The 14,156-nt window shown below is 36.1% G+C and overlaps 1 protein-coding gene across 1 annotated transcript in view; it reads left to right on the top strand.

Annotated features, from left to right (window-relative positions):
- The first annotated feature begins 533 nt into the window (after positions 1-533).
- Positions 534-14,156, top strand: part of LOC107588472 (t-SNARE domain-containing protein 1-like) — a 68,278-nt gene continuing 54,655 nt past the window's right edge. The window contains exon 1 of the mRNA XM_016276573.1: positions 534-610. The gene's annotated coding sequence lies outside the window, so the exon portion shown is untranslated. The remainder of the gene's footprint in view (positions 611-14,156) is intronic.

The following is a 14,156-nucleotide window of genomic DNA, read 5'->3' as shown; positions in this document are numbered from 1 at the left end:
ACGGTGGGCCGTCTGTCAGGTCTGTAGCCTCCTTTAACCCAGAAGTGTTTGCTGATCCACCCACCCACGCATGCACACAGACATGGGCTAATGTAATATTAACGGCCACTCTCTCTGCCCGATCCAGAAAGGTCATTTTCTCAGTTCAGTCTTTTCTTCCACTTAATCCTCGTATTTTATTTATTTCCAGTGAACCCATATTAAAAATGTATTTTAATGATTTAGAATCAACAATGCAAAATGAAAAAAAGGAAAAATTAAGCTTTTAATTGAAATCATTCAAATTTGATACATATATTATTTATAACAATTATTTTTAATATTTACAATAATTCCTGCATTTCAAATTAATATATTTTGTCACAATATTTCCACATTTTCCAATATATTCATCTATATATATATATTTTTTTTTTAATCTAGCTCACCATTAACTCTTTCAATTGCTTCTCCAGATCAAACTACACATCCCATAATCCCACTTTTTCATTCAGGTCACATGATTATGAGCAAGGAGCAGATGGTACAGAGTCATGTGATGTTGTGAGCCGGGGTTGAATCTGAGAGGTTCTCCTGCGTCTGAGTACTAAGTGCTCTCTCAAGAAAAAGGGTAATGTATGAAAATTAGCTTTGTTCATTTGTGACTCTGGTTAAATGGATTGTTCTTTTCAGATGAGAATATGTCAGGTGGAGATCAGTGTTTAAAGACAGAGAGGAGGTGAGGGGAAGGGGGAGGGTAGGCCTGAGAGGATGCTCCCTTGTTACCGTGGCATTCAGAAAGAGCACTGTATGTTGGGATAATTGCATGTGATGTAATACATACAAATATAATGTCCCATCTGTTATGTGGGCCGAAGACTGTGTTTATGATTTTCTGTGTTAATCCTGAGCTGTGTTATTTGGTTTATCATGGCTGCGTGAGGGGCCTGGATTTTTTGGACAGCTTTTGTTTGTGTCTTGTCTTCTTCTGCTGCCCAATCAAATTTGGTTCAATCGTTTACTGTTTACTCTTCTGCTGACCACTTGTTTAATTAAACTGGCTATAATAAGCCTTTTGTTTTGCATTGTTGGTCAAGTGAACCGAGCCTCGTGTTTTCACAATGTCTGTTGTGAATATGCACATGATGCTAAACTATAGCTACTCAGAAATAAATGATTTTCAGTGGAATTTGATTCATTTAATTCATTCATTTAAATCTGAATGTAAGTTCAAAATTTTGAAATTCAAAGTTCAAAGAAATTAATGTAATCTCATGTAATTCACAATCTTTAACCAAAAAATCCATGTTGAATGCTGCCTTGACAAAGCTTTACAACCCCTGATGTTTAAAGGTTGATAGGCTTTACTATGTGTGTTTTGTATTTTATATCGTCTTTTCTCGTCCACTTTTTTTATTGCTAATTATACGATGTTCTCTCTGCTGAGGGCAAATGGGAAACTCATGTTTTCAGATGCGTAAGAAGAAAGTCGTAATTATTGTAATATGTGTTCTGCCATTTTACCACAACAGGTTTTATTTATATAATTCCATAATACTTTGAAATACAATTAAATCACAGCCCTTAATTCTATCACGTTTATTTATTGCACATTGAAATGGCAGTTTTCCAGCAGTGTCCCTCATTTTGTGAGGTTCATTTTGCTTGCTCACATTGCTACTGTTCATCTGCCGAAATCAGCCTTTCACCAAATTATTTAGGCTAAATGTCACATAGTTAAATTGCTACTGACTGAAAGTAAAATTCCCAAGGAGAGATGATATAAACAGTGAAGTGAAGGATCTTTACAAACTTTTTATATATATATATATATATATATATATATAAAGTTAGTAAAGATCCTTCATAATGGACAATTATAACTCTGGAATTGTTGCCTAAAGGAGCTTTTTCTTTTCTAATGGATGAACAATTTTGTATCTAATTTATTTTCAAACAAAGTCCAATGGTATTGGTATTTCTTTTGCATGGGCTAGTGTTGAAAAGCTAAATAGTTTACCACAGCGCTAGTATTTCTACAACTGCATTACAAATAAATTAAATAGGATTTAAATAGGCTAAAGATCAGAAACATCCCAAGCTGACTTTAATATAGTGGTCAGAAATGTATTTCAATTCATACTGAACTGTTCACACATATGATGCTTATAAATAATTTTATTTCAATTTGGTAGGGAATTTAAGTGGCTGTACACTCTTAAAAATAAAGGTGCTTAAAAGGTTCTTCACAGCGATGCCATAGAAGAACCATTTTTGGTTCCACAAAGAACCATTCGGTCAAAAGTTCTTTAAAGAACCATCTCTTTATTACCTTTTTATAATCTGAAGAACCTTCTTTCTTCACAAAGAACCTTTTGTGAAACAGAAAGGTTCTTCAGATGTTAAGAGGATACTCCACCCTAAAATTAAAATGTAGTCTTTGTCTTTGCATTCTTGGCGCTACAGTGATACGGAGAGACACGGAGGAGACAAATTGTTGAATAAGGTCGTTATTTTTGTTTTCTTCGCATACAAAAGGTATTCTCGTACTCATACTTTTCTGGACCTTGATGGTGTAATTTACTTGGCAGTCAATTGGACAGTCACAAGCCTCCCGGTTTTCACCCAAAATATCTTAAAGGTGACATATCATGAAAATCTGACTTTTCCAGGTTTTAAGTGCTATAATCAGGTCCCCGGTGCATCTACCAACCAAGGAAACGTGAAAAAGATTAACCCAATAACTTTATTTTGGTAAGTCTTTTTCTGCAAGCATCTGAGAAAACGAGTGCGTCTGATTTAGCTCCCTTGGTGACGTGGCAAAGGAATCTGATTATAATATTACGGGCCCTTAATCTGTAAGTTTACACCCACGGCGCCGTTATTTTATTTTCGCAAGCGACAACGATGTACCAGTTCTAATGCCATGGCGAAAGTTTGAGCAAATCATACTAACTGTTCTGCCTTTGTCTACACAGAAGAGCACAGAACACCATTTAGATCTAAAATAAACCTTAGATTTATTTCCCAGCAGTTTACCTTCATAGACATAATTGACTGTTTTTGTAACTTTGTGTGTTTTTAACGTAAACTTGTATGTGTGTGTGAATGAGAACTTAGTTTAGTACATGCTGTGTGGTGTCCGCTTTCTGTCCATGTTCTTCGGATGTGTGCGCTCAGAAAACCGTATATCAGAAGTTTAAACTCATATGGTTTAAACCGCATGATTTCAGCAAGATAAACATGATAATCAGAACCATAACAGATGTCTTTAGCAGGTCTGAGCTGGAAAAGGGGGCGCGGAGCAGCAGCTTATTTGCATTTAAAGAGACAGGCCCCAAAAAAAGCGTGTTTCTGCTTCCAGTCAAAATAGGCATATTCAAAATGATGTAATAAATGATCTATGGGGTATTTTGAGCTGAAACTTCACAGACACATTCTGGGGACACCAGAGACTTAAATTGTGTTCCAAAGATGAACAAAGCTTTTACGGGTTTGGAACGGCATGGGGGTAAGCGATTAATGACAAAATGTTAATTTTGGGGTGGAGTATCCCTTTTAAAGGTTCTTTATGGAGCCATTTAGACAAAAAGGTTCTTCAATGGCATCGTGAAGCACTTTTATGTTTAGCAAGTAGCTGTACAGGTTTCAAAACAAGTTTGCAGTGTATATTGCTCTGTTGATTCATGACAATCAGTCAATAAATCTCTTGTTTTCTGTTGCTGTATATGTTTGTTTACAATTACACTAAATGAGAAATGATTCACGATCCAAATGGAACCAATCCAGGATCAGGGCTATGTTTCCCAAAAGCATCGTAAGCCAAGCAGATTGGAGATCCATTGCCACCAATGGTCTCTACGATCAACTTATCTCACAAAGCTTTTGAGAAACGCAGTCCTGGACTGTGGTCTGCTAATTGTTACCTCTATGCTAGAGTGACTGCATTTTTAGTACAGTTTAGTCTCATATGTGTGTATTTATTGCAGCTAGACATTAAAAACCATTTCATGAGAGGCTTGATGAGATTTCTAAAGTGTCCCCCCACTTTTCGGATCGTTCCTATGCCCCTGCTGATAAGACTAATTGCAAAATAAGTCCGTTTACCTCAGCATGGATCACATTTGTTCAAGTACGATGGATTACATCATACAATCTCATTAATTAAAGCAAGTCTTTTTGGTTCAAAAGAAAGATAGAAGACTATAGAAGTGCAGTGCATTCTGATAACTAATTCTTATTCCCGTCACATTGCTCTCTTTCTCCACTTCACCTTATCAAACAAAACTGCTCTAGCCTTGCTGTCAGGGCAAGACAGTTCACATAGTCCTACTTGGGTTTTAAAGCAAACCTTGAGGCCCTTTTTAGTTCCCGAAGCTGCCAGACATCTCTCTCTGACTTCAATTTGAAGAAACTGGTGAGATAGCAAGAACCCATGTTCCCTACACCAGTGTGATTAAAATGCAATTACAACATCTCGGTCCACATCTCAGGACCACTTTCATGATTACATTCGCTTTTGATTAGGTTGAGAAAGCAAGTTGACACAATGGCATCATAATTAAGAAGGCAATTGTCACATCTCGAAAAATGGTGCATCGTTGGACATAATTTCCCTGCCAATCTAAAGATTATGCTGTGCTTGTGACTGGGGTGAGATTGGGTTGTAATTACTTGATTGCATAAGTAAGTAACTCAAAATCTGCGTAATTGGACTGCATTATGCAGCCAGTTGGGAAAGAGCCAGGCTGAGATTTAATATGTGTACCCCTGCAGACAAGAGGCTTCACCCAACAAGATAACAAGCCATGTGCTTTGGAGATGTGTGAGTAATGAGTGGACAACTGTTAGGTATAATTAAACTAATAATTGTTGTAATAAAAACTGCTCAAAGATAAGGTATTAGACACACGAGCTATTCAGGGTCATTTTAGTTTTTTAAAATGTTTCACTTGTGTAGCCAGATATTTAAATAAACTACAATCCCATAAAGCATTGCGAATGACTTAACTGAATAAATAAAAATATAAAAAATTTTAAGAAGCCATTTATGTTTATGAAAGATTAATTTATATGATAAAAATACAGTAAACAGTAATATTCTGAAATATTATTACATTTTAAAATACATGTTGTCTATTTTCATTAGAATTTAAAATGTTATTTGTTCCTGTTATGGCAAATCTGAGTTTTCAGCTGGCATTACTCCAGTCTTTAGTGTCACATGATCCTTCAGAAATCATTCTGATTTGCTGCTCAAGAAAGTTGAAATGAGTTGAAAACAAAGACTAAAGTTTGCTGAGATTTTCTGATTGGTGGATGTTTTTTCTTTAGGATTCATGGGTAGCATATTTCTGACCTGGAATTTGTCTGTTAAATATAGTTTTTGCTTTTTTTAATGAAGATGAAATTACTTTGGCAAATGGCAACAGAAACATATAATTAGTTACTAACCATATAGCTCATGTCTCTAGTCTTTTAAAGGTTTGTACAGGGTCATGTGAAATGAATTTAAATTTGAATTAATTAACCAATTGAAATGTTGCATATACCTGTAGCTTATTGGATATGTTTATTGTAAAACTACACCATATGGTTTGTGAGGAGTCATTCAGATGAAATGACATTTGAACCCTTCTTATGATGTCAACCCATAGAATGAGGTTAAAAAGGTCAGATCTTGTTATTCCATCAATTTTATGTTTGCACAAACTCTTTAAAATTTTCTAGCTGCACTCACCTTGGCCTGTAACATGCCTCAGATATCTGAGAGATTTGATTGTCGTCGGCTTCATTTTTGTCGCCTCATATGATTAGAGGAACCCATTGGTTGTATCATCTTAGCTGAGTAATTGATTGTAACTGGTTATTAACCTCTAAGAACTTTATGTCCAGTGTGCCATTGCATGAGGACAGGCCTTAATCACTCACAAGTGGCAGCCATTAATGAGATTAGTTCCTGGTTCTGCTCCGTAACTTTATTTGTTCCAGGAGGCATTGACAAGGGCATCCAGATGCTGAAGTTTACTTTTCTGTGAATTGATTTCTTTCCTGTTTAACCGCATTCTTTGTCACCTTGATAAATGTGGGCTTACTGAATGTAAACTACAATAAAAATGACTTTTTAAATACAGTGCGATAGCACTTTTGCAATCCAGGCTTTTGAGAATGCTTATGAAGCCGGATCCGATATGATCTCAAAAAGACATTTTCTGGCTTTGATTATAGATGAGATTACGGGAGATCTGAGATTCAATACCTGAACAGCGTGACTATCTGTTCTATAGATAGGGCTACTGCACACTGTTTCAGTGTTTATCTGGTATACATCACTGGTTATTACTTTCACAAAGCGATTCGCAGAGCACAACTTTGTTATCTGGTAATGCTTGAAGTGTACTATAATATAGCGAGAGCCAAAGCCCGAAATAGTTTCAGCACATTATCAGATGGTGCATTAAAATTACACACACTTTGACAAGTTATGGAAAATGGGCAAATAATGTGACTCATCGATGGCAGATTTTACCATCTGCCACATTACGTCAGAGAGACTCACCAACCCATACATGCTTAAAACTCATGGCATGTGCTAATGAGCACCCGGAATTTTTTATTTTTTATTTTGGTTACTCAAATGTTTTCTTCAAAATCATTGTGGCTGTAAGATACATCTATCAATGGAGACTACACTAACAAAAATAGTACTATTATATTACCATCGTATTCTGTATGATGTGTATCTAATTGCATTACCAGAGCAGAATACTTAACGTTTTTAATGGTTGAATACTAAATAATCTTTATTAAATGTAATGAATAATGTATTTTGAGTGCAAAAAGATAACTGTTTAATATTTTAGTCAGTCAGATGTTCTTTCAATAATCATAAGTAAAGTTCATTCAGTGAAGGTCGAACTGGTAGCTTTTGAGTCTTTTCAAACAATTAATTTTGAGATTCTGTTCATAAGAATCATTTATTATTAAATTGCATTATACATTAGTTGCATATTTTTTTATTTGCTGAAAAAATTCAGTTAATTAAATAAGAGTCCATTTGCTTGTAAATTAGACTTCACTAGTTGCGGCATTCATTTTTGTTGCTAAAAAAATAAGTTGCTCATTAGAGTTATGTTCATGAATCTGACTTCACAGGTTGTGCGGTATGTTTTGGATTCACTAAAAAGAACTGGGTCATACAAGTCATTTGTTTATTAATTGGACTCTATAACAACTTAATAGAAAGATGTACTTATCGATTATTTGTGTTACAATTTATATATATTCTTTTTTTATCCTATCACATTAAATTTAAATTGCAATCCCACAAATCTAATTAAAATTAGAATTATTTATTTTGCATTGGCAGTGCAGATTATATAACATTTCACACACAGAAACTTTCTCATTTGACTGACATGAGTTTTTTTTTTTCATATCTGCTTTATTTTGTGGACAATACAGGAGAAGTATTTAAAAAACTATTCTAACCAAATTTGATCTGAGATAGATAACTATAATTAAGGGCGCCTGAAAATGTGAATACATAATGCTGTTATATCCATTTTTTTGCAACCCTGCATATTACCATTTGATACCATCACTGTACAATGGTAAGTTCAAAGGAAGAGATATTTATTTAGTATGAATTTATTCCATTCACTTTTATCAACCTTTTTTTTTCACTATGATGACATATTGCTGGACCCTGCCAAGGAGACGTCCTGTGTCTCCTTCCTTATCTCATTTGGGCCAGCTATGCCATGATTATGTTGGATTGTGGGAAACCCATCACCAGGATGTACTGTAGCTGTAGGGGGAAACATATGTGGTGTTAGGAGAGAACCAGAAGGCTAGAACTTGGAGGTCTAGTGTACCATCTGTTTCCCTCTCCTTCATGAGCCATGGAGCCCTCGGAGCTCATAGTGAGATCAGCTCTCCCAAAATCCAACCCTAAAACAGCTTGTAATCCCAAAGGGGGGGTCATAACCATGTCCAGCAGTGGCATAGAGCACTGGCAGCCAAAACAGCCTTGGGTCCTGTGTAAATGTCTAAATACATCACATGCCATCATCTCGTTAAATGGCGGAATTGCTGCCATTATGAGAAAACCAAAGATGATTTACCTCAGAAGCTAATTTTGGACACAAATCGCTACGTTCTGAAGAATACCACACTCACACAGTGCAAGAATCTTTAAGACAAGGGGGCTCTTCGACTCGCCTCACCCCAGCCACGGTGAGGGTACGTGGGCTAGGCAACCCTGAATTACAGCCCCTGGAGCTCAGTTTCCTTTCCCAGACAAGGAGGCCTTCGACTCGCCTCACCCCAGCCACGGTGAGGGTACGTGGGCTAGGCAGCCCTCTATACAGCCCCTCATTCCAAGTTATGGATCAAAGTTCCAAGAAAAAACGCAATCGCCCAAATCGCGACGGCACTAAAAACGCCCCTCTCGGGTCGACCTCGAGTCGCGGGCAAATCCCATTAGCGAACGGGGATGAGGTACCTTTCCCGGCCTGCCCCGGCTCCTTGGAGAGGATGGATGTTTGGCCCGAGCACCCCTTTCGCACTTAGTCGTTTTTCGATCCCAAATACCTCCAGGGTCCCTGCCCCGACGAGCGAGGCCGAAAAGGTATGCAAAGATGTGGCCTCAAGTTTTACCTTGACATATGTGCTTCCACAAATATAAACAAACTAGCATTACTAATTTGTTTTATTCAGAGCAAACATTATGTACATTTTGTCTCAACATTGTGTGAAAGTTTTGTCTGTGGTTGTGTGCGGTGGTGGTCAGTGAGGGAAATTTTACAATGTAATTCAATACCAATCAAATCAATACAAAATTGCAATGGGCTTAATTAGTATATTTTCTGATTAATTTGCTCCCATACACAACATTTCACTAATATCTCAAAATATCAATATTTTTTTATTTATTATAATGTTTTAGATAACAACCCAATACGTTATTATACATACTTTTTCCCCCCACTGTATAGTGGACGAACTGAACAAATCATGCTCAGTATATACAGTACATAAATACAATTTACATAATTTGGAATTGCATTCAATATTTTTACAAAAATTTTCAGTAAAAATTTATGCAAAAGATTTGCAAGTCGTGTGTAATTCACACGACTCCAGTCAATCAACTACTGTCTTGTGAAGCGAAAAGCTGCATGTTTGTCATAACTTTGACCATTGCTTCCAGATAAAATACAAGTCTTCTATCTATAATATTGCTTTCTCCAGTGAAAAAATTACCTCATCTGAATCAGGAGAGAAATACGGTCCAAAACCGTTCTAAACCAATATTTCGATAAATTTTGATAAGAGGATGGACCTTTTTTTATTTTTACTGGAGGAAACATAGTTATGAATTATGCACTGCATTCACTACAAATGATCCACTGGTGAGCAATTTTTGTAATGCTAAAATTCACAAAATCTGTTCCAATGAAGAAATAAACTAAAATCTGAGGATGACTAGATTTTCTGCAATTTAAGTTTTCCTTTAATTTATTAAAAGTTTCTTTTTAACTTTTTGTCAAACCCACTGTTTCAAAGCAACTTGGAAAAAAGAAAACAGTCAAAAATGCCTGCCTTTTGCATGAATTAAAAATCCTTTGACATTACATGGATCTATTATTATGTGCATGAGCAAATTTTCTTAAACGACAGTTCATTTTTGTCACTTGTTGTGTTCATTTTGAATGGACTTTTGAGGAGTTTCAACCTTAGTTTCCCTTTATCTGACAGACTGCCACTGGTTGTGTGTAGCCTGCTGTGTTGGAATATGCCAAATAATCTTGCATTTTATCATCCACATCATTGTGTGTGTGCTTCAGGCTAGCTTTTGTCCAGACACCCAGACTCACCATTCAAACTCACTCTCTCCTCCATTTCTTTTTATAGCTCTTTTACCAGCTCTTTTGATGTGGTGACTTGTCCTCGTATGCTGTTGGTACATATGCTGACTTGTTGAGATGGTCTTAGGTTTTATCCCCACATTCTGAAATTGAATTGACATGAGTAAGACTGTGTTTAGCCCTTAAGCATCACATCAGTGGAGTCCTACCACATCTCCTCTGATTGACCTCACCACGCGCTACTGCCCAAAATAAGGCTGTAGATGAAGTGTGCAGTTTTTTTGTTTCAGTCTGTGCAATTGCAAGCTTCCTTTAGCTTCATCATTTTTATTTACCTTTTTTTTGCAGTATTTATGGAAGCCTGTTTATGTATCAGTAAAAAAAAAACGATTTCTTGTAATTATTTTAACAAGACTCCATATCTTACTATTTCAATTTATAATTCACAGTATGACTTTATATGTCATAGTTGTGACTTTATATCTCAGAATTGTGACTTCATGTCTTGCAATGTGACTTTTCATCTCATATTATCATTATGATATCTCATCATCATTCTCTTAATCTAATAAATTCTCAATTTCTGCTTTATCTCATAATTTCTTCATCTCATAATTTTAGTCATAATTTAGAATTGTCAATTTTGATAGTTATGACATATTAAGATTTATAATTTTGATTGTCTCATAATTTCAACTTTTTATCTCATAATTATGAATTATTATTATTATACAGAATTTTGACTTTTTGTCATCATTTTGATGTCAGTTGACTGTCAGAATTATTTTTTATATGTATATTTTTATGATCTAAGTGCATGGTCTAAAGCACACGGTGCAGATGCACTTCCCAAATCCACTTTTTGCTAGTTTAACGAGGGGAAAAACAGTCAGCTCACCCGGCGCATGGTTTAAAAGGGTTGTGCCTATTCTCTTAATGAGTAATGGGTATGTTTTGGGCATAACGTGCAATAAAACAATCAGAGTCTCATCTTCCATTCCCTTTAAGAGCCAGTTGCACTCGTGCCATGGCGGATTTGTTATTTACACGGCGGAATTTGCAAGCGAAAATACAGAACACGTCTCCAGAGATGAAATGGAGCTGCTCGTGCACGAGCAAATAGGTAGCCTAATTCTGATACATGCAATGACTATCCATTATGACATGTAGCCATTTTTATATTTATGTAGCCTACACAATAATAATCTTTCACATTGCAATCCCTTAATTTTTAATATTTGGTATGTTTGTGTGCTGCTGTGCGTCCCTGTGTGTGTAATAAGCAGAGTGTTCGTGTGCTGTGGACCCGCCTATACTAACTTGCTCTTTAAATAACAAAAAAAACTACTGTGCCATTGACTTTAGACCAGTTTTTGTTGGTCAATGGCACAGGCTATTTCAGTTGCCTCAAAATAGCAACGCGCCAGCAATACGCCTGAACACACCTCAGCACGCCCATGGGCGCACAAATGGGCACAAATGCATTTGCAATTTAAACAATGTGGCGCAGGCTGTGAAAATGACAACTGCGTCGGGCTGAAACTAGCAAAAAACACTTGCATCGCGCCTGGAGCCGCATTGCGCCTGGTGTTTGATAGGGCCCATAATGTTCACTATTTCATGACTTATTTCATAGCTATGGGTTTTTGACTCATGACTGTGACCTATGTTATATTTCTTACTTTTCATAGTTTTGAGTTTTTTATGTCCTAATTATGATTTGCCAATGTATTTTATTCTCATGCTTATAATGCGTTATAATTATATAATTGACTCTTTAAAACATGATTTCATATTGTATTTGTTTAAGTGGAAACGGTGTGAGCCAATGACAATTTTCATGAGCATGTATTGTTTTTTTTGTTTTGTTAGATGGATATTGAAAGCAGGATGAAGTTAACGTAGATGCATTAAAAGCATTATCCCAGCATAAACAAGCCATGTGTGCTCCGTTTATCTGCTGAGTGAAGCAAAACGCCTAAAAGGAAATATTGTAAAGACATAATTTGCAGCTAAGTGCATCTGCATAACAAAGTTCTGTATCTGCATCATTTGCGCTGCTGAGCCATTATAAATCTAGAAATGGTCATGAACCATTTTTATGTGTTTTAAAATTTCACATTATGTGTGCACTGTGCAGAGTTTTCCCTATGGTTTTGAGGTTACAGTAGAAGCAATTAATCTTCATATAATATCACACCTAAAGTCATGTATAAAAGCAGCTACAAAAGCCTAACCGACTGATTCAAAGGGGTTTGTGGGTAATTTAGACGGCGACCATATGCAAATGGATCGTTGCTTGTGGGCTGCGCTCAGATGAGAGCAAATAGGTCTATCTCGAATTTGAAAACTTTCCAGCCAGGATGGCTTTGTCTGTCTTCCATTCACAATGTAAAAACGGCAGAAGGGCCTTTAGATCCCAGGTGACTCATTTTAAATAAATTATGAGGCAGAATATGTTGATAAAGCCAAAAGACACATAAACAGCAGAGCAAGACTTGCCTTATAACTCATCCAAATGCATGGAGGGGTTTATTGAAAGGAGAGAAAAAAATGTGTGACCAGTCTTCTTAGAGCTCTCGAACAAATGAAATCATTAAAGTCTCTGTTCTCCTCTACCTTTCAAACTGAAGGTTACTGAATTCTTCTCTCGCCGTTTGGACAGGCTGTGTTTTAAGTGTTATTGATACTTACCTGGCCCAGCTGTCTTCATATCTTATAAACGTGACAGTATCATCAAAAACAAGCCAGCCTATCTTTTATAAATAGCAGCTGGTCTTATATGGAACCAGCTGTAAAAAAAAAAAAAAAAAAAAAAAACTCTCCATCATCAAGAACTACGTGCTGCAGGCCACAGACTCAGATTCCGTAGTTCACTGACCTCTTATTATATGCACGTTGCCAGAAACAGTGGGTCTCATTCTCTTATAATTGCGTCTACATTTTCTTATCCTCAGTGAATCTGATGCAGATTTTTCAACAGGTGCTTAAGCACATACATTTGTTCTTCCCCTCATTCTGATGTTGATGAATCCAGATTATTTTAAATGAGAGAGCACATGCCCGCAGGTGGTAATTAGCGTAATACACGCCCAAACTATATCTATATATGTGCTTTCCAGACAACCTATATATAGCCATTTGTCACTCTCTGCAAGCATATTATTATGCTCTCCAAAGATGCAGTCTCGTCTGAAAGCATAAATGCACATCTTTGATTTTTGAGTAAAGCAAGTGTGCCATTCACAAAACCAGTTGAAACAAAACAAACACCTTATATAAAGGTCAGTGACTATCTTGTTCATAGTTTGTGAATGTTTATTAAAGATTCAGTAAGGAAACTCTAATTTCAAATGTCTTTGTGTGTGTGTGTGTGTGTGTGTGTGTGTGTTTTAATAATCATCAGTAAACCAGCAGATTTACCAATCTCTAATAATTTAAATAACTCAGATGTTGTTTGTTTTTCACAAAGAAGTGGCACACTTTCATTCCGTTTTTTGTTCCTTGTTTTTTAGATTTCAGTCATGTTTACATTCTTGCTCTGGGTCAGAAGATCAGGGGCCCGTTCTTCGTACGTCGCTAACTCAGCTGATTGTTGACGATTTGGCATGATCTTGGATTGTTTGGTTCTTCGAAGCTCATCCCGGAGTTGCTGTCATAGCAACAGGTCCTTAAGCTTAAACCTGCTCGGGAGCAGGCTTATTTAATGTAAACAGAATTAGATCGCATCTTTTTAAGCAGAATTGATACCTAAAATATGTCTGCTACCACCGCTACTTTATTACAAGAGTATCCTACTAATCCAGGGACAATAATTTAAAATAATAATAATTAAAAAAATTATTTAAAGATAATATAATAATGTTGTGTAGTCTTTAATACTATAAATAGTCAGTTTTACTCACTGAAATATTTATTTGTCATAAAATTATTACTTCATAATTGTATTCGAGTCTTACACACATGCTATACAGATAATGTAGAGTCGTGCATTCGAGTGGTGACATATTATGGGAGTGGCTTGATGGAGCGCAGGAGATACAGATAACATGATCTTGACCCTTAAGAAACTAATGCTGTCACGTAGCATCTGTTAAAATATAAAATTAAATTAATTGCTAATTACTACATTGAAATAAAAATGTAAAGCCTGTACAAATATTAGAAATTGTGAATATAAATAATTGGGAATCATGTAAAAATTTTTTAAAGAAATTTGTCAAGTTTTTCGTCAGGTGACTTTTTTAATTATATGATGTCATTACGTTGCTGTCTTGCCGCCAGCCAATCGCTGCATTGCTGATC

Source organism: Sinocyclocheilus grahami, unplaced genomic scaffold, assembly GCF_001515645.1.
Source record: "Sinocyclocheilus grahami isolate Dianchi unplaced genomic scaffold, SAMN03320097.WGS_v1.1 scaffold104.1, whole genome shotgun sequence".
Lineage (NCBI taxonomy): Eukaryota > Metazoa > Chordata > Actinopteri > Cypriniformes > Cyprinidae > Sinocyclocheilus > Sinocyclocheilus grahami.
The sequence above is the reverse complement of the archived record's forward strand: the minus strand, read 5'-3'. Positions and strand labels throughout refer to the sequence as shown.